The 20,960-nt window shown below is 45.6% G+C and overlaps 2 protein-coding genes across 2 annotated transcripts in view; both read left to right on the plus strand.

The window, feature by feature from the left end:
- Window positions 1-20,960, plus strand: part of LOC128639721 (oocyte zinc finger protein XlCOF7.1) — a gene marked incomplete in the record, with an annotated part of 926,940 nt that overhangs the window by 707,650 nt on the left and 198,330 nt on the right.
- LOC128639720 (myb-related transcription factor, partner of profilin) overlaps window positions 1-20,960 on the plus strand; it is a 126,775-nt gene that overhangs the window by 76,336 nt on the left and 29,479 nt on the right. The window lies entirely within an intron of this gene.

Raw genomic sequence — 20,960 nt, forward strand, 5'->3', positions numbered from 1 at the left:
GGTATGGATCGCTAAAACAACTTTTTCTGTTGTACTTGCTTGTTTGATGTGGTCTCCAAGCTAAACAATACAGTACTATGGGTTATCAGTCAAAGCAGTTTCAAGTGTGAGTCAGAACTAGCAAAAGCGGATTGATGGATTAATTGAAGCAGCAAATGTGGAACCTAAACTAGAGCGTGTCTGAAGCTCTTCTGGAACACACAAAAGATAGTTTCTGGACAGAGGTGATGTGACTAAATATCCCAAAGCGTGTCTGTGTCTGAAGTTATCTAAGAGTCAAGCAAAGCCAAGAGGAGAGAGGATATTAAGGTACGTACATACACCAAGAAGCAGATGGTGACCCCAAAGAGGGAATGACTCATATCTCACAAGACAGGCTGCGCTTCACTATGTACTGTGCACTACACTAAATAAAACAAAACGTATGTAAATACGCACCCAGTAGGGCATAAAAAACACTTCATAGGGACTAGATGCTGCCACTGACTGTGACGTCATTTGGCTTAGTTTGTTTATATACAACCTACAACTTTACAGCTTGGGATATCAAATGCATATTTTCTTCCTAAATGGAAAGAGTCCACAGCTGCATTCATTACTTATGGGAAATAAGAGCCTGGCCACCACGAGGAGGCAAAGACACCCCAGCCAAAGGCTTAAATACTCCTTTCACTTCCCTCATCCCCCAGTCATTCTTTGCCTTTCGTCCCAGGAGGTTGGCAGAGAAGTGTCAGAAGTTTGTTTTGTCTCTTATGGAGGGTAGTACTCTTCGACATGGGACAAGAGTTTTAAGTAATCCTATCCGTCTCTCAGTGAGGGCCTGGAAGAAAGTTAGAGTCCGGAGATGCAGGGAGAGTCTTTCTGCGAAACCATCCCGACTCATTTTAACAGCTCCACAAGCAATCAGCGTTGTCAAAGTTTGCTTCACTGCCTGCTTTCTTCTCTCAAGTCCATGGCGGAGGCACTGCTACTATTCGGCACACTTGAAGTGCCGTGTTTCTGTTCCACAACGTAGATTACGGTAAGATCGTTTCATTTCTTTTACAAGATATAACGAGTCCACAGATTTCATCCTTACTTGTGGGATTAAACCTCGTGCTAGCAGGAAGTGGCAAAGAGCACCACAGCAGAGCTGTATATATAGCTCCTCCCTTCCCCTCCTCCCCCAGTCATTCTCTTTGCCTGTGTTAGTGATAGGAAGAGGCAAAGTGAGGTGTTAGTTATAGATTCTTCAATCAAGGGTTTATTATTTTTTAAAGTAGTGCCACAGTGTGCTACTTTGTTCTGGGGTATAGCCTAGACCAGATCACTCTCTTCAATATTAAAAGAAAAGCATTTGGTGGCTTCAAAGCATTGGGAACTTGTGGAACATATTCTCACTGCGCCTCTCATAGATGTTTGCTGCCCTGCTTGTATAAGTCTGAGGGAGTGAAACTCAGTACTTCTTGTTTCCACAGGCCAATGTGAAGAGGATGAAAGTACTTCACAAGCCAATTGAGATGCCTTTCTGCCGGGCAGACAAAGTATAAGGTAAGTGATAATCTTTTTTCTGGGGACACGCATGCAGAAATGAATTAGAACATTATTTAAGGACTATCCCTAGGGGTAAGTTTTAAAGGCAGTTCACTACCTCCCAAACCACACTCCCAGCGGGTTATTGCTACCTAGTCAGCCGGAGGAGAGATTTATCCTATTTTCTATACTAAGTTATATAGGATTTTTGTAATATAAAGAGGTTACTTCTCCCTGTGTCTTCCGCTTTTATTACTGACAAGCTGACAGACAGGGTGCTAACTTTAGGTTCCAATGTGTTATTCGGCAAGACGTAACAAGGGGAACTGACTGAGAACTTTATTTTGACAGCAGCATGTAGTAACAGATGCGATTTCTGAGACGACTGTTTTTGTAATGCTGACCCTGGTAACTTCGGCTTAGATGAGGCATTGTGTTCCTCAGCCGACAGGGAAATTTCTGTGACCCATTTATTTGAAATCTACTGGGATGACACCCGACAGGGGACTTGGTGCATGTATTAGTTCTGACTAAAGGACTCCTGACGGCGCCATTTTTTTGCCGCGCTATGGAGATTTAGCTCGACACGCCCACGATGGGCGGAGCCTTGTTACGCGCCATTGTGCACGCAAATTTATCTCCGTATTAAGCAGTTTTATTTTTTTCCTCGCTCTAGATGTTGTCATACGCCCACGAAGGGGCGGAAACAGTGTGCATGCGTTTGGTCTCAATTCTCTAACGAGTCGCACGGTGCCTACCCGGCTGGTTTTCAAAGGAACAAATTTCAGCGGGGAGGTTTTTCTGGCAGTCTCTAGAGAGTTTGCTAGTGTTTTTACACGTGGCACGTTTTTTCCAAATAAAGAGAGAATAATTGGAGGTGCAGCAAATATTAAGTGAGACTATAACAGAGTTTTTACTTTATTACTGTTTATTGGTGTGTACGCCATCCCTTGTGCTTAGAACTCTGGATGACTGTGACTCTATTGTGGTACCACCAGAGAAATTGTGTAAGATGGACAAATACTTAGAGGTACCTGCTTACACTGATGTCTTTCCGGTTCCTAAGAGAATTTCGGAGATTATTAAGAGGGAATGGGACAGACCGGGTATCCCTTTCTCACCTTCTCCTAATTTTAAGAAAATGTATCCCATATCTGACACTGTTCGGGACTCTTGGCAAACAGTCCCTAAGATGGAGGGAGCTATTTCTACCCTGGCTAAGCATACAACTATTCCTATTGAGGACAGTTGTGCTTTCGAAGACCCTATGGATAAGAAATTGGAGGGTCTTCTAAAGAATCTGTTTATTCATCAGGTTTTCCTGTTACAACCGACGGCCTGCATTGTTCCAGTTACCACTGCGGCGGCCTTCTGGTTTGATGCATTAGAAGAGTCTCTTAAGACTGAGACTCCTTTAGAGGATATTTTAGACAGAATTAAGGCTCTTAAGCTGGCTAATTCTTTTATTACAGATGCTGCCTCTCAGATTGCCAAATTGGCGGCTAAGAATGCCGGATTTGCCATTTTAGCGCGTAGAGCGTTATGGTTAAAATCTTTGTCTACTGATGTGTCATCTAAGTCAAAGCTTTTGGCCATTCCTTTCAAAGGAAAAACCCTATTCGGGCCTGACTTGAAAGAAATAATTTCTGACATTACGGGAGGTAAGGGTCATCTCCTACCTCAGGATAGAACTGCTAAGCTGAGGGGTAAACAAAATGATTTTCGTTCCCTTTGGAACTTTAAAGGAGTCCCCTCTTCTTCCACCAAACAGGATGGGAATTTTGCTCAGGCCAAGTCCGTCTGGAAACCCAACCAGGCTTGGAACAAGGGTAAACAACCCAAAAAGCCTGCTGCTGCTACCAAGACAGCAAGAAGGGGCGGCCCCCGATCTGGGACCGGATCTAGTAGGGGGCAGACTTTCTCTCTTTGCCCAGAATTGGGTAAGAGATGTCAGGATCCTTGGATGCTGGAAATCGTGTCCCAAGGGTATCAACTGGAATTCAAAAATTCTCTCCCAAGGGGGAGGTTTCTTCTTTCAAGATTGTCTGTAGACCAGATAAAAAGAGAGGCGTTCTTACGTTGTGTAAAAGACCTCTCTACCATGGGAATAATTCGTCCCGTTCCAGTACTGAAACAGGGGTGGGGGTTTTACTCAAATCTCTTCGTGGTCCCCTAGAAAGAGGGCACGTTTCGTCCTATTTTAGATCTAAAAAGTCTAAACAAGTTTCTCAGAGTCCCATCCTTCAAGATGGAGACTATTCGAACAATTCTACCATTGATCCAGGAGGGTCAATATATGACTACCGTGGATGCATAGCTTCATATTCCCGTCCACAAGGATCATCACCAGTTCCTAAGGTTTGCCTTCCTGGACAAACATTTTCAGTTCGTGGCTCTACCCTTTGGGTTGGCCACAGCACCCAGGATCTTCACGAAGGTTCTAGGGTCCCTTCTGGCGGTTCTCAGGCCGAGGGGCATTGGACGATATTCTGATCCAGGCGTCGTCTTACCATCTGACAAAATCTCATACAGACTTGGTGTTGTCCTTTCTGAGACCTCGCGGATGGAAGGTGAATCTAGAAAAGAGTTCACTAATTCCACAAAGGTTCCCTTCTTGGGAACTCTGATAGACTCTATATCTATGAAAATTTTCCTGACAGAGGTCAGAAAGTCAAAGATTCTGAATACATACCGAGCTCTTCAGTCCAATCCTCGGCCATCGGTGGCTCAGTGCATGGAGGTAATTGGATTGATGGTGGCAGCAATGGACATCATTCCGTTTGCTCGCTTTCATCTCCGACCACTGTATCTGTGCATGCTCGGACAGTGGAATGGGGATTATGCAAATTTGTCTCCTCAGATAAATCTGGATCAGGAGACCAGAGACTCTCTTCTTTGGTGGTTGTCACCGGATCATCTGTCCCAAGGGACGTGTTTCCGCAGACCCTCTTGGGTGATAGTGACAACGGACGCCAGTCTACTAGGCTGGGGTGCAGTCTGGAATTCCTTGATGGCTCAGGGTGTGTGGACTCAGGTGGAGTCTCTACTTCCAATCAATATTCTGGAATTAAGAGCAATATTCAATGCACTTTAGGCGTGGCCTCAGTTGGCTTCGGCCAAATTTATCAATTTCCAGTTGGACAACATCACGACTGTGACTTACATCAATCATCAGGGAGGAATGAGGAGTTCCTTAGCGACGACAGAAGTATCCAAGATAATTCGATGGGCGGAAGCTCACTCTTGTTATCTGTCAGCAATCTACATCCCAGGAGTGGACAACTGGGAAGTGGACTTTTTAAGCCGACAGACATTTCATCCGGGGGAGTGGGAACTCCATCCGGAGGTCTTTGCCACCCTTATTCTCAGATGGGGCAGACCGGAGTTGGATTGGTGGCGTCTCGTCAGAATGCCAAGCTTCCAAGATACGGATCCAGGTCAAGGGATCCTCAGGCCGAACTGATAGATGCCTTGGCAGTGCCTTGGTCGTTCAACCTAGCTTATATGTTTCCACCGTAGTCTCCTTCCCCGGGTGATTGCTCGGATCAAACAGAAGAGGGTTTCAGTAATTCTAATTGCACCTGCGTGGCCTCGCAGGACTTGGTATGCCGCTCTAGTGGACATGTCCTCTCTGCCGCCATGGAAACTTCCATTGAGGCAGGACCTTATCATTCAGGGTCCCTTCCAACACCCAAATCTAATTTCTCTCCAGCTGACTGCTTGGAGATTGAACGCTTGATCTTATCTAAGCGGGGGTTCTCTGATTCGGTCATTGATACTTTGATTCAGGCACGTAAGCCTGTTACTAGAAAGATTTACCATAAGATATGGCTTAAATATCTTTATTGGTGCGAATCCAAGAACTACTCATGGAGTAGAGTTAGGATTCCCAGGATTCTGTCTTTTCTATAAGAAGGATTGGAGAAAGGGTTATCAACAAGTTCCTTAAAGGGACAGATCTCTGCTTTGTCAATTTTATTTCACAGACGTTTTGGCGGATGTTCCAGATGTTCAGTCTTTTTGTCAGGCTCTGACCATAATCAAGCTTGTATTTAGAACAATTGCTCCACCCTGGAGTTTGAATTTAGTTCTTAATGTTCTTCAAGGGGTTCCGTTTGAACCCATGCATTCCATAGATATTAAGTTGTTATCTTGGAAATTCTTGTTTTTGGTAGCTATCTCTTCTGCTCGTAGAGTTTCTGACCTTTCAGCGTTACAATGTGACTTAACTAAAAGAAGAAGAAAAAATGGATAGTCCAGAGCACTCAGTTAGTACTATATAATGTATGCAAACCGTGTCAACCAACAGTGAAGTTAGATTGGAGCCGGTTAATAATAAAACTTAACTTTTAATAAAGAGTTAATTAAAAAATCAAAGAACACTACTGGTGTGTGTATATAAAAAGAATTGTCATGAAACAAAAGGAAAGCACGCATGCCCAGGTATCAACTATATAGTGTGTTGTTAATAGGTATGTGGGTTTATCTGGCAAGGAAGCACCCAAAAATGCTCGCGGATTGCACTGGTATACTAATCTAAAAAAGAGGATTGACCTCAAAACAAGTTACCTATCGCTAGTGCAATACTGGAGCGGTGCAAACCCTGTCAGAGTCCCAGCTGAGAATCAATAGTATATATTACGAATAAGGAGTCTGATATCAATGTATCATAGTGCACAATAAAGTCCTAATATCAATATAACGATAAGGTTAACAAACACACGTTAGGGCAAGCAAGAGCTTTCAGAACAAGCGCCTGATGCGCATTTGAGAAAGCTATTTTTTTGGCGAAATGCGCATCAGGAGCTTGTTCTGAAATCTCCTGTCTTGTCACTCCCTTTCATCCGTGTCCTGTAGCTTTGGTATTGTATCCCACAAGTAAGGATGAAATCTGTGGACTTCTCTGCACCTTTGGCTTTTCCTTTCTCTTCCTAACGTCAGTCGAATGACTGGGGGAGGAGGGGAAGGGAGGAGCTATATATACAGCTCTGCTGTGGTGCTCTTTGCCACTTCCTGCTAGCAGGAGGTTTAATCCCACAAGTAAGGATGAAATCCGTGGACTCGTCATATCGTAAAAGAAATAAATTTATCAGGTAAGCATAAATTTCCTTTTTACTTCATCAGAGCGTATTGTAACTTATTGGTTCCTGTAAGGTACTATCCTGCTGGGCTTATTAAGTATATATATAGGGCCTCAGTGAGGCTCCTTTGGTATCTTGGAATCGAGGGTTAATATCTCCCGAGCGGGATTATTGAACAGGTTTTTTTTTTAATCATATTTGTTATGTGATTCAATCTGCTTATGCGTAGTGTTAAATGGGCTCTTGGCTTAGAACATAAAGGGCCTTTGGAAGTGACCCGACCTTATGGTTGGGTGTGCTTTTTTTGGACTGTACGTTTCACCTTGTGACTTGACGTGTTTACGTGTGGTGACTGAAAAATTAGAGTCTGCTAGTGTCTGGTGCCATTTAAGTTTTTTCTTTAGTCCATATTAAATTCTCTATCTAGCTGTGGAGGATTCTGATGCTGAGACTGTTTAAATTTCAGATTCAGATTCTTTGACTTGTGAAGAATGCGAATTGGCCCCGTTGACACAGGTCAATCAGTTATGTTCGATATGCCGTATTAGAGAGCCCTATTCCTCGGAGAATCAGGGGTTCGATATGCTGTATTAGAGAGCCCTATTCATCGGGGAATCAGGGGTCTGTTGAGCCATCCGCCTCTGGGGGTTCTATCCTCCTAGAGGCGAGTTCCCTACCGCTCCCTACTACTACACATGCGAGTAACCCAGATTATGTTTATCCCTCCTTACAGGGCGGCTTGTTCCCCTCTGGGGGTTCTATCCTCCGAGAGGCGAGTTCCCTACCGCTCCCTACTACTACACATGCGAGTAACCCAGATTATGTTTATCCCTCCTTACAGGGTGGCTTGTTCCCCCCCCCCCCCCCCCCCCCGGAGGTTGCAGCTCGTTTTTGCTTTCACATATAAAGTCCAGACGTTTATTTGCGTTTGTGCTCGTGCCCGATCGTCCCGGGTCTACCGGCCTTGCGTGGTCCTATACAGTTCCCTGTGAGTGTAGCTGTTCCTGAGTGATGTGCCTTTCGTTACAGAATAGCGCGTCTTCGCATTTTACTCAGACACGTTTTTGAGTTATTAGAGGATCCTATCCTTAATGGATACGGGAATCCTCAGTATTCTACTTTGAATGGCTCAACTCATTAGACATGAGGGGATGACGTAATTTTCAAATTGTCTGCTTATTGAGATCTTGTCCAGTTTTTTGTTGGAAGATAAGGGTTCCGTTTGACTGGTTCCCTTCGTTAGTTGGTTCCTTCCTCTGTTTAGGGTTTCTTCCCAGAGCTAAGGGGATGCTCTGCATCCTTCTTTCATCTTCTCCTCTGATTTTATGGGGGTGATGTGGAGACTAGCCTTTGTTCGAGTGACTTTGTCCTTGAGGTATCCCCTTGTTCTGGTTGTCTTGTGGCTGTTTCACCTAGGGCTCTAGTGACCTTGTTTCGTTCTTTGCTTCCTTAGCTCCTTGGAGCCTTGGACTCTGGCAAGGGGTGGTCTCGTTTTTTAGTCGGGACTTGCAAGTTTTTCTCGTTGTCCATTTTACTTTGGACATTGTATGTTATCTCCTGGGGGTCTGGTTTTTATATCAGATGGGGGATTTCAGTTCTGGTTTGTTTGGGCTTGGACCTCTCCTCGCTCTGGTTCTTCAGGTGGCTAAGGTTCTCACTCAGCGTTTCCTTTGTGGATCTCGTTGCGGGTTGTACCGGACTGTTAGGATTTAGAGCTGGTCTGAGGTTCCCCAGTACCAGGAAATTTGGGCTGTGTCCTTTGGTTGGGCTAGTTGACCTGGGTTCAGTTGGCCAGGTTTTTCTGGGTGCCAATGCCCCTTGGGCTGCCTTTCGCCTATTGGTCGTTTCCCTTGATAGGCTTGCTGAAATAGTGTGATGGCTTCGCTGCTCTGCAAACAAAAGGTTTGCTGTGGAACCACTGCAGCTATGGCACCTTGTCTGTGTGCTAGCAAGTTAAAATCTTCAGGGGATTCCTTCCAGGTCAGGGTATTAGAGATTTATTCTCTCGGTTCAGCTTATGGCTGTGTCCTGGGAGAAGGTTCTCTGTCCTTCCGGCCCTTTTGCCGGCCCGCTTTGTCTTGGGGGGGCTTTTTATCCTTCTTTCGGGATTGTGGTCCCTATCCTAGGGCTTCTGTCTTCAGGAGGTTGGGACAGACGGGTTAACCTATTCAGAGAGAGGTACGCTCTCTGGGTTGTTCTGTCCATCTGGAGAGTCGCTGGCTCCGTCTTGAGTCTATGTTGGGCCTTTGCTAGATCTCTAGGTCTACGGTCTTGTCGATGGTCTCCATGTGGTGTTTCGGTTTAGCATCCGAGCACTGTTGTAATGGCTGTGCCATTTTTCCACTGTTTTTTTGAGCTGGGGGTTTTCTGGTCCCCTGGTTTCAGTCCTGCCGATGCTTGGGCTGGCCCGGCTGGAGGTATGTCCTGAGATCCGTTGGTCTTTTCGGATCTTGGGGCCGCATTGGTCCTTGTTGAGGTTCTGGGCTCTCCTTTTATTTTAGAGACCTATGTGTAGGTCTACCGGTTTCGGTTACCTAGTGTGTGCCTTCTGTAGTGGAGGTTTAGCACTCTACATTTTGGTAGCCGCTTCTAGCAAGTATTTCTTCTGTGTCAACCTGAGGATGGCTGCGTGTTCTTGACTCAGGTGTTTACCTTCGTCTGGGTCTGCTACATGTAATGTTGCCTGAATACTTAAGTATTCTGAGTTCGGATGATGTTTGGTCTCCGTATTCAGTTGTTCCTAGGCGCTGGTTGACTTGCTGCCTGGCAAGTGAAGGGTTGCTCTTGGAAACCAGCTGCAGCTGTTTGCTCCTTGATCGTGTGCTAGCTAGCTGTTCTAATCCTTTGCAGGATGTTGGGAGAAACTTTTCTCTGTTCTGCTACCGGGTTCTAATCCTTGCGGTTTCTATTTGGATTGGGCGTTGCCTCCGTTTGCTGTCAGGACCCATTTAGGTCGCAAGCTTGGTTTGATTAGGTTTTTTTTTTCCTTTTATGGCGTTTGTGGTGACCTTTGGGTTTTCATTTGGTTCTTTCTTGCCCTATTCCTTTGGGAGTTTCGGCTGGGGTCCTCTTCGCTAGTAAAGGGTGTGTGGTGGGGGACCGTCTGTTGGGTGACGGTGTCTCCCGGGGGCCTGTTCAGTGTCCTTGGGGCCTTTTCCCTTCCTGTTTTCTCGGCTTCGGACAAAGCAGGTTTTTTTGTTGGGCAGTGGTTTTCACGCCTAGTGCCCTCAAAGTGGGCCATTTATTGTACCCTCCCGTTTTGGCATTCAGTGTCCTCTATAGCTTGGTTATTGTTTTCCCAAAAGTAATGAATGCAGCTGTGGATTCTTTCCATTTAGGAAGAAAAACATAAATTATGCTTACCTGATAATTTTCTTTTCTTCCGATGGAAAGAGTCCACAGCTCAAAACCCGTCTTTTTTTATGTGGGGCGTCTTTGTTTTATTCTTCTGGCACCTTTTCACCCTGATATTTCTTCTACTGTTCCTTGTTCCTTGTGTATTTGCCTCCTCCTGGTGGCCAGGTTCTTATTTACCAAAAGTAATGGATGCAGCTGTGGACTCTTTCCATCGGAAGAAAAGAAAATTATCAGGTAAGCATAATTTATGCTATTTTATCTCCACTCACAAGAAATAGCTCTGGTTTATTATATGAGACTTTAAAGGGACAGTCTAATCAAAATTAAACGTTCATGATTCAGATAAAGCAGCAAATTTAAACAACTTTCCAATTTAGTTGTATCATCAAATGTGCTTTGATTTCTTGGTATTCTTTGTTGAAAGCTAAGCCTATGTAGGCTCATATGCTAAATTCTAAACCCTTAAAGGCTGTCTCTTATCTCAGTGCATTTTTTACAGTTTTTCACAGCTAGATAGTACTAGTTTGTTTGTGCCACATAGATAACATCATGCTCACTCCTGTGGAGTTATTTATGAGTCAGCACTGATTGGCTAAAATGCAAGTCTGTCAAAAGAACTGAAATAAGGGGGCAGTCTACAGAGGCTTAGATACAAGGTAATCACATAGGTAAAAAGTGTATTAATATAACTGTGTTGGGTATTAAAGGGATTATCTATCTTTTTAAACAATAAAAATTCTGGAGTAGACTGTCCCTTTAAATATCATATTCTCAGATGGAAATAAAGTGTTTAATTGGACTATAAAATGAATGTTTCATAAAACATAATTAGCATATTTCTAAAAATATTTAACCAGGGACTAAAATATAGGAAAAAATGCATTTGCAGCATTCCTGTGGCTCGGTGCACTGGGTGGGTACCTCTCACTGCAGTATCCTGGGTTCTAGTACCATTAAAGACGATGGTGCGCTAATGTTAGTGCGAGTTATATTGAAATATTGAGCCTGCTTTAGTGCTCACATTACAAGTTAAAAGTGTACACCCATTGGGTTACCGTGACTGAAGACGTGTAAAAAAAATGCTCACCAAAATAAAATATACAGTTACACTCATATATACACTGTCTGATAAAAATGAATCATATCAATATTAACCCTTTGAGGCCCATTTATCAAGCTCCGAACGGAGCTTGAGGGCCCGTGTGTCTAAAGACCGCTGCTCCATAACCCTGTCCACCTGCTCTGAGCAGACGGGCAGAGATCAGCACAATTCAACCTGATCGGGTTGATTGACACCCCCTGCTGGCGGTCGATTGGCCGCGAGTCTGCAAGGGGCGGCGTTGCTGAATTCGGAGAGCGTATTGCTCTCCACATTTAGCAATATCTGTTGGACCTGATCTGCACTGTCGGATCAGGTCCGACAGACATTAGATAAATAGGCCTCTTTGGCTGCCAAGTCATTTCCTACCTGTGTTCTAAGCTGGTTTTGAGCTTTTTGTTGCAGTTCACGTTTAAACACTTATAGAAGTAAAGTTTGTGTGAATGAACTATACAATCTATATATTGTTTTTTACTAACCTCTCTTGCCGACTATGGTGCATTGTGGGGGATGCTGCTCATTTCCTGCACTTCCTTTTATGGCCAGACTGGTGTGCATCATCCGTGTGAGACAGGATGCAGTCAGAATTGTGATGTCATCACTTATTATTTAAAGGGCCTCTGTTCAGTATGCTTTCCCTTTGCGTTGTCTCAGACCTGTTTGTGAGAGTTCCTGTGTATTACCTGGCTGCCTGACGTCCTTCCTGTTTCCTGATCCCTGGCTTGTTCCTGACTCTGCTGTTTTCCTTGTTCCTGATTCCGGCTCGTCTGACTATTCACTTTGGCTCCTGACTCGGCTCTTCTGACTACCAGCTCTGGTTTTGGCTCCTGGCTTGTTATTTGACTTGTGGGCTTTTTATTATTTTTTGCTATTAATAAAGGTGTGATTATTTTTGCACTCCCCTCAACGACCCCTCCCCCACGGGAGGACAAAAGGCTTATTGGGGAAACGGGCATAGAAGGCACGGAAGAGGGCGGGAGCATGAACATCAGAGTAGGGAACCCAAGAACGCTCCTCCGGACTGTAGCCCCTCCAGTGAACCAAATACTGTACACGGCCCCTTGACATACGAGAGTCTATAATGCTGCTGACCTCATACTCCTCATGGTTGTCAACAAAGATAGGATGGGGACGAGGCAACACAGTGGTAAACTGATTTCAAACCAATGGTTTCAAGAGGAAGATATGAAAAACATTGGAGATGCGCATAGCAGGAGGAAGGTCAAGAGCGTAGGCCACAGGATTAACCCGTCGGAGTATTAGAAAAGGACCAACATAACGGGGAGCCAATTTATTGGAAGGCACATGAAGGTTCAAGTTGCGGGAGGACAGCCAAACTCTCTCACTAACCTGGAACTTTTGGCGCTGCATAGAACGATGAAGGCAATCCTGAATCTGCACCCACGTGGAACGGAGTTGCCGGAGATGCTCCTCCAAAGCCGGAATACCCTGAGACATGAATGAATTGGGCAACAAGGATGGTTGAAACCCATAATTCGCCATGAACGGGGATAACTTGGAGGAAGCATTAATAGCATTATTACGAGCAAACTCTGCCCGAGGTAACAGTTCAGACCAATGATTGTGGTGATCTGAGACATAGCAACAGAGGAACTGTTCCAGAGCTTGATTAGACTGTTCCGCAGCCCCATTGGATTGAGGGTGATATGCCGAGGAGAAGGAAAGCTGGATCCCCATTTGAGCACAAAAGGAACGCCAAAATCTGGAGACAAACTGGCTCCCCCGGTCCGACACTATCTTCTTGGGTAACCCATGTAAACGAGAAGACCTTCCGGGCAAAAATTGAAGCAAACTCCTGAGCGGTAGGCAGCTTCATCAAGGGAATGCAATGTGGCATTTTAGAAAAACGGTCAACCACTATAAGGATAACAGTATTGCCATTGGAAACAGGGAGCTCGACAATGAAGTCCATGGAAAGATGTGTCCAAGGACGCTCACCATTAGCAATAGGTTGAAGAAGATCCACAGGAAGACTTTGAGGAGTCTTATTCTGTGCACAAACTGAGCAGGAGGCAACATATACGCAGCAACATCAGAACGAAGACCTGGCCACCAGAATTGTCGAGTGACAGACCAAATCATTTGGTTCTTGCCTGGGTGACCTGCGGCTTTAAGATAGTGGTATGTGTGCAAAAGTTTAGTTTGAAGACTCTCAGGAACAAAACACTTACCACTAGGTTTCTCAGGCGGTGCATTGGTTTGTGCAGCCAGGATCTCCTCCCCCAAGGGAGAAGTCAAATTAGTACGTATGGTAGCCAAAATATGGTCAGGAGGTATAACAAGAGTAGGTACAGACTCCTCCTTGGACAGAGGCGAAAATTGTTGAAAGAGGGCATCAGCCCTAACATTCTTACTACCAGGCAGGTAGGAGACCACATAATTAAACCGAGACAAAAATAGCACCCATCTGGCCTGTCAGGGCGACAAACGTTTTGCTTCAGATAGATAAGTTAAATTCTTGTGGTCAGTAAGAATGAGCACTGGCACGCTAGTACCCTTGAGAAGATGCCTCCATTCCTTGAGTGTTAAAATTATGGCCAGTAATTCACTGTCGCCAATTTCATAATTGCACTCCGCTGGAGACAATTTCTTAAAGAAGAAACCACACGGATGCAAGGAACTGTCAGGCGTAGGACGTTGAGACAAGAGGGCACCTACTCCAGTCTCAGATGCATCGACCTCAAGAATGAAAGACAGGACAGGGTTAGGATGAGCCAGAACTGGAGCGGCAGCAAAGGCAGTCTTAAGACTATTAAAGGCCTTAATGGCAGTAGGTGACCAATGGAGTGGATCATTCTCTTTACGGGTCATGTCTGTTATAGGTTTGACCAAGGAAGAAAAGTTTTTAATAAACTTTCTATTGTAATTGGCGAACCCCAAAAAACATTGAATAGACCGAAGACCAACTGGGCGAGGCCACTGCAGAACTGCAGATAACTTGTCAGGATCCATGGAGAACCCTGCAACGGAGATAACATAACCTAGGAAGGATACTTGAGTCTGATGGAATATATATAGGGATTAAAAAGTTGCCCAAGAGCTAGTGGTCCCATGAAACTTCTTAGTAGTCCCACTTTCCATCTAAAGGGGAGGAGAGTCCACGGCTTCATTCATTACTGTTGGGAATTAAGAACCTAGCCACCAGGAGGAGGCAAATACACCCCAGCCAAAGGCTTAAATACCTCCCCCACCACCCTCATCCCCTAGTCATTCTTTGCCTTTCGTCACAGGAGGACGTCAGAGAAGTGCCGAAGATTGGAGTAGTCTCTTATGGAGAATTGTACTCTTCAGTATGGGACTGGAGTTTTAAGTAGTCCTGTCAGCCTCTCAGTGAGAGCCTGGGGGAAAGTTAGAGTCTGGAGATGCAGGGAGAGTCTGTCTGCGAACCCATCCCGACTCATTTTAACAGCTCCACAAGCAATCGGCGTTGATGAGTTTCGCTGCCTGCTTTTTACACTCAAGTCTATGTCAGGAGCGAGGCTACTAACCTGACACATTTGAAGGGCCGTGTTCCTGTTCCACGGCGTAGATTCTGGTAAAATTATTTCATTTTTATTATATAATGATAACACGGAAGACAGGATCACAGTGTGATGCCTTTTATCTTTTAAAAGAATCAAGGGTTAATATTCCTGGAAAGGGGATTATTGAACAGGGTTGATTTATACATGATATTGTTTATTGTGTCATTGCTGCATTATGTGTGAGATGAGGCTCTAGCAATGTATGGGACTTTCAGGTGACTTTCTGGAGTATGGTGCAGCTCTTTTTTAGCGTGTTTTCTCCTTAGGCAGGGGCGGTACCTGCCGGGCATTCCATGTGGCTATCTACTTCCTCTGTTGATCAGCGGTGCAGGAGACAAAGCCGTTTCTGTAGTCCAAGTCATAGGAGGTGGTGAGTGCCCCGGCCATTGGAGGTTATAAAGGTGCCTATTTATTAAGTTAATCTAGTCCTTAAAGGGACAGTTCACACAAAGATTTTCTCCCTTTTAATTTGTTCCCAATGATCCATTTTATCTGCTGTAGCATTTTCAATTGTTTACAAGTAGCTCCTTTACCCCTTTTTCGGCATATGAAATAGCTGATTTAGCCTGTGGTATTACAACCTATAATAAAAGTTTTGATACTGGAGTATATGCTATTGACAGACTATGTAAACACAGCCATCAGAACAAATTACAGTCTCAGTGGGTTGCAGGATAGTTTAAGTAATAAAATGTTAATTTTCCATTATCCTTTCTAAGTATTGAGTTTTGCTTTACAAACATATATAAGATAAGGAAGCAAGTCTGTGTGAATAAAAGTGATAACATAATGATATCTGATATTAGCTTGAAGCTCAACCCATTGTAATAGGCTGTGGTTTAAAAGAACAAAACCAGCTAATTAATTTATATAAAAAAAAAACCTGAAAATGCAAATTCTCAAACATTTTATACTCTGCAGCTGGTATAACAAGTCATTGAAAATACATTAATTGGAAAACAGTTTTAAGGTGTACTGTCCCTTTAAGCTATGGAGGACTCTGACGCGTTAGAGTGCTCGCCCTCTTTAACTAGGTCTCATTCCTGTGTTTATTGTGAGGAGGTTCTGGTAGAACAGCCTGCTCAACTATGTTCCACATGCCTTAATAAAGTTACGACATCTAAGACCAAACGGATGTCTAGCACTACTGAGCCATACACCTCTGAGGGGTCCCCGTCCCATGAGGTGGGTTCCCTGCATCCATCTCATATTGCACATGCAGCGCCCCAGGGTCCATCCATTACTCCTGCGGGAGAGATTAGTTCGCCGTCAGATTTTGCAGATCAACTGCAAATGGCAGTATTGAAAGTGATCCATGCCTTACCACGTTCTGCTAAGCGTAAGCGTAGGGCGTACCATGGCGGCTCGGCCCAGGGGTTGTCTACACCTGAGGATAATTCTGAGGCATTATACGATGACAAGGCTCACTCCGACTCTTCGGAGGAGGCACCTTCTGGGTAGGAGCCTGTGTCATCTAAACCTCCGGCTGCGGAGGAGCCTGACTAGGTTTAGGATGGAAAATTTGCGCTTTTTGCTGAAACAAGTGCTTGCTACTCTGGAGGCTCCGGAACCGAAACTTTCAGAAGAACCTGCGATTCCTAAGCTTGATAAAGTATATGAGGACAGGGTGGTGCCTCAGGCCTTCCCGGTTCCTGTTAAGATGGCAAATATTATTAAGAATGAATGGGAGCGATTAGGTTCTTCCTTTTCCCCTTCTTCTTCCTTTAAGAAACTGTTCCCCGTCCCGGACTCTCAGTTGGAACTGTGGGGTACTGTCCCTAAGGTGGATGGTGCTATCTCCATGCTCGCAAAGCGGACTACTATTCCCCTAGAGGATAGTTCGTCGTTTAAAAAGCCAACGGATAAAAAGTTGGAAAACATGTTAAGGAAAATGTTTCAACATACGGGGTTTGTTTTTCAGCCGGCAGCGGCTGTAGCCGGAACAGCCGCATATTGGTGTGAATCCCTGTGGGAAATTGTCGAGGGGGAGACTTCCATTGACGAGATACAGGACAAGATTAAGGCGCTGACAAGATGCAAATTATCTGCCTGAACGCTAAGGTTTTTCCGTTTTAGCTCGCAGGGCTCTGTGGCTAAAGTCTTGGTCTGCGGACATGACCTCTAAGTCGAGGCTGTTGTCGCTGCCTTTTCAAGGACAGATTCTGTTCGATCATATCCACGGTTACGAGAGGCAAGGGAGCTTTCCTACCGCAGGATAAGAGGGCTAAGCCTAAGGGATCTACTTTTCATCCCTTCGTGCGGACAAGGCCCAGCGCCAGCAGCCGCCGCAACAGCGGACCAATCCAAGGGTACTTGGAAACCGGCTCATTCTTGGAACAAGTCTAAGCAGAGCAAGAAGCCCGACGAGACAAAATCGGCATGAAGGGGCGGCCCCCGACTGGTCTCCGGACCAAGTAGGGGGCAGATTATCGCTCTTCTCAGATGCATGGTTACAGGACGTTCAGGATCCTTGGAAAAGCGAGAGGCCTTTCTAGAATGTGTGGGAGAACTCTCCTCTCTAGGTGTCATCCTACCAGTACCTCAAGCAGAAAGGGGTCTAGAGTACTTTTAAAATCTTTTTTGTGGTTCCAAAGAAGGAGGGCACGTTCCGCCTGATTCTGGACCTAAAGTGTTTGAACAAGTTTCTGAGTGTTCCATCGTTCAAGATGGAAATGATCAGATCTATTCTGCCCCTAGTTCAAGAGGGACCGTTTATGACAACCGTAGACTTGAAGGACGCTTACCTTCATGTGCCAATCCACAGGGACCACTTCAAGTTCCTTAAATTTGCGTTTCTGCACCAACACTTCCATTTTTGTCCCTTCCTTTTGGTCTGGCGACGGCCCCAAAAGTCTTCACAAAGGTTCTGGGGACGCTACTTGCGGTGGCCAGAGCCAGAGGCATTGCTGTGGCACCCTATCTGGACGACATCCTAGTCCAGGCGCTGTCGTTCTGTATCGCAGAGGATCATTCAAGGGCTCTTCTTCTTTTGCTCCAATCTCACGGTTGGAAGATCAACTCAGGAAAGAGTTCCCTGATTCCCAGCAACAGGGTGGAGTTCCTGGGTACGATAATAGACTCTCTATGTCCAATAATTTTTTTCTCACAGACCGTCGATGCAGGAAGAATGCGTCCTCTTGTCTTGTCCTTCAGTCCTCCTCAAGCCCCTCAGTGTATGGAGGTGATCGGACTCATGGTCTCCAGCATAGACATAATTCCATTTGCCAAGTTCCATCTCAGACCTCTTCAATTGTGCATGTTGAGACAGTGGAACAGCGATCATTCAGCAGATATCCATGGATGCTCGGACCAGGGACTCCCTCTCTTTGTGGATCCGTCCGGAGCAACTGTCCATGGGGACATCCTTCTTGAGACCGTCCTGGGAGATTCTGACCACGGACACGAGTCTGGCAGGATTAGGAGCTGTTTGGGGTGCCAGGATGGCACAAGGAAAATGGTCCCGAGAGGAGTCTCTCCTTCCGATAAATATTCTGGAACTCCGAGCAATCTACAATGCTTTGAAGGCATGGCCTCTTCTGGGGTTGGTCAGCTTCATCAGATTCCAGACCGACAACATTACCTCGTGGCTTACATCAACGAGGAGCTCCCTAGCTATGAAGGAGGTGTCTCGGATCTTGGAGTGGGCGGAGTCCCACAACTGCTCGCTCTCAGCAATTCACATTTCAGTTCTGGACAACTGAGAAGCAGACTTTCTCAGCAGGTAATCCTTCTATCCGGGGGAATGGTCTCTTCACCACAAAATGTTTGCAGAGATTTTTCTCAGGGGTGGAACGCCAGAGATAGACCTCATGGCGTCCAGACTCAATTGCAAGCTACCCCGCTATGGGTTGAGGTCCAGGGATCCCCAGGAAGAGCTGACAGATGCCTTAGCGATGCATTGGGGGTTCAACCTAGTTTACAGTTTTTCCACCGTTACCACTTCTACCTCGTGTAGTGGCACGCATCAAACAGGAGGGAGCTTCGGCCATTCTGATTGCTCCTTCGTGGCCACAGAGGACGTGGTTTGCGAATCTGGTGGGGATGTCATCCTCCCCACGCTGGAGGTTACCCTGGCACAGGGATCTGCTGGAACAGGGACCCTTTCAACATCATAATCTCGATTCTCTGAGGCTGACTGCGTGGAGATTGAACGCCTAACCTTGGACAAGAGAGGCTTTTTGGAAAGTGTGATCGATACTCTAATTCAGGCAAGGAAGCCCGTCACTCGTCGCATCTACCATAAGGTGTGGAGGACTTACTTGTTCTGGTGTGAGAAGCATGGATATCCATAAGATGAAGGTATTCAGGATTCTGTCCTTTCTTCAAGATGGTTTGGAGTAGGGTCTCTCCGCTAGTTCCTTAAGGGGACAGATTTCGGCATTGTCAGTCTTGTTGCATAGGAGACTTGCTGAACTTCCTGACATTCAATCCTTTGTTCAGGCTCTGTTTAGAATCAGGCCTGTCTTTAGACAGTCTGCTACCCCATGGAACTTAAATTTGGTCCTTAAGGTTTTGCAGAGGGTTCCGTTTGAGCCTATGCATTCCATTGACATTAGGATTCTGTCCTGGAAGGTTCTCTTCCTGTTGGCCATTACGTCGGCACGCAGAGTATCTGAGCTGGCTGCCTTGCAATGTGAGCCGTCTTATCTGGTTTTTAATGCGGATAAGGCTGTGCTTCGCACTGGTTTGGGGTTTCTTCCCAAGGTGGTTTCTAACCATAACATCAATCAGGAAATAGTGGTTACTTCTTTATGTCCTAACCCTTCTTCCTCTAAGGAGATGTTACTTCATAATCTGGATGTGGTTCGTGCTCTGAAGTTTTATCTTCAGGCTTCGAAGGATTTCAGACAGTCTACATTTATTTTTGTGGTGTATTCATGGAAGCTCAAGGGGCAGAGAGCCTCTTCTAGTTCTTTGTTCTTTTGGTTGAGGAGCTTGATTCGCTTGGCCTTTGAGACAGCAGGACATTAGCCTCCTCAGAGGATCACAGCTCATTCAACCAGAGCTGTGGCTTCTTGGGCCTTCAAGAATGAGGCCTCTATGGAGCAAATTTGTAAGGCGGCTACCTGGTCCTCCTTACACACTTTTACAAAGTTTTGCATATTTGACGTTTTTGCTTCTGCGGAAGCCATTTTTGTAAGAGAGGCTTTGCAGGCTGTGGTGCCCTCAGTTTATGGTCCGCCTTTTACCCTCCCTTTTTCATTCAGTGTCCTCTAAAGCTTGGTTATATGTTCCCAACAGTAATGAATGAAGCAGTGGACTCTCCTCCCCTTTAGATGGAAACATAAACTATGCTTACCTGATAATTTAATTGCCATCGAGGGGAGGAGAGTCCACGGCTTCCGCCCGTATCTCCGATGTGCGGACCTAAATTTTATGGTCTTCCGGCACCATTTATACCCTGATATTTCTCCTACTGTTCCTTGTTCCCTCGTCGGCAGAATGACTGGGGGATGAGGGAGGTGGGGGAGGTGTTTAAGCTTTTGGCTGGGATGTCTTTGCCTTCTCCTGGTGGCCAGGTTCTTAATTCCCAACAGTATTGAATTCCTCGGGCTCAGGGAATCAGGGGTCTGCTGAGCCATCCGCCTCTGGTGGTCCTGTCCTCCAAGAGGCGAGTTCCCTACCGCTCCATACTACTAAATATGCAGGTAAGTGAGAGTCCGGAGATTTAGTGGGAGCTTCCCCTGCGACACCATCCCGACTCGTATTCACAGCTCCCTTTCAGCACTTGGTGTTTTTTTCTGGCTTGGAACATATAGGCTTTCAAGGTGACGCAACCTTACGGTTGGGTGTGCTTTTTATTTTGAACTGTACGTTTCACCTGGTGACCGGGCGTTTTACCTCCATGTCTCCCATTTCCGCATTCCTGTCTGTGTGGCGTCTGAGTAATAGTCTGCTGCGGTCTAGTTACCAGGAGGTGGTGAATGCCCCAGTCATTGGGGGTGTCTGGTGCCGTTTTTATTTTGGTTTTATAGTCCACTTTAAGTATCCAACTATGGAGGATACTGATGTTGAATCGGGTCAACTTTCTGAGTCAGACTCCTCGTCTTGTGTTGAGTTTGAATTGGACACAGGTCCATCCGTTATGTTCCTCAGGCCGTTCTAGAGCTCCTTGTTGCTCGAGCTCGGAGATTCAAGAGATTACTGAGCATTCCGCCTCGGGGCGGCCCTGTCCTCCGGGAGGCGAGTTCCCTGCCGCTCCCTTCTAATACTACACATGCAGGTAACCCAAGTTATGTCTTTCCCTCCTCTGATGGGAGTCTGTTCCCCCCAGAGGTGGTGGCGTGATTTCGTTTCTACATCCTTTTGATGATGGCTTGACTGCAGAATCCGGATTTTTGATCGCGATTGTGCTCGTGCCCAATT

This window comes from Bombina bombina, chromosome 9, assembly GCF_027579735.1.
Source record: "Bombina bombina isolate aBomBom1 chromosome 9, aBomBom1.pri, whole genome shotgun sequence".
NCBI lineage: Eukaryota > Metazoa > Chordata > Amphibia > Anura > Bombinatoridae > Bombina > Bombina bombina.